Source organism: Otolemur garnettii, unplaced genomic scaffold (genome assembly GCF_000181295.1).
Source record: "Otolemur garnettii isolate 467f Iridium unplaced genomic scaffold, OtoGar3 scaffold00010, whole genome shotgun sequence".
Classification (NCBI taxonomy): Eukaryota; Metazoa; Chordata; class Mammalia; order Primates; family Galagidae; genus Otolemur; species Otolemur garnettii.
Window position 1 is genome coordinate 37409733 of NW_003852405.1, and position 426 is coordinate 37410158.

Below are 426 nucleotides of genomic sequence, written 5' to 3' on the forward strand. Positions count from 1 at the left end.
TCTTCCACAGCAGGAGGTAAACAAGCAAAAATAAAAAACCCTTTTCCCCAATTCTGTAAAAAAGCAATAAGATATACTTCAAAATACATTGATAATAGTAGATCAATTATCAAAGACAGACATTTATTCAGAATCTAGGAAATTTAATTAAATTCTGCTCAAAATATACACTTTATTGTATCCTTATTAAAAAAACTACTTTAACTTAACCCATTTGCCTTGTGCACCTTAGAGATTCCCTGCTGCCCAAAATCATAGCGTCAACAATGAGCAGATGAGCTAACAGTGAGCAGGTGGTCTAACAGTGAGCAGGTGGGCTAACAGTGAACAGGTGAGCTAACAGTGAGCAGGTGGTCTAACAGTGAGCAGGTGGTCTAACCGTGAGCAGGTGAGCTAACAGTGAGCATGTGGGCTAACAGTGAGCAG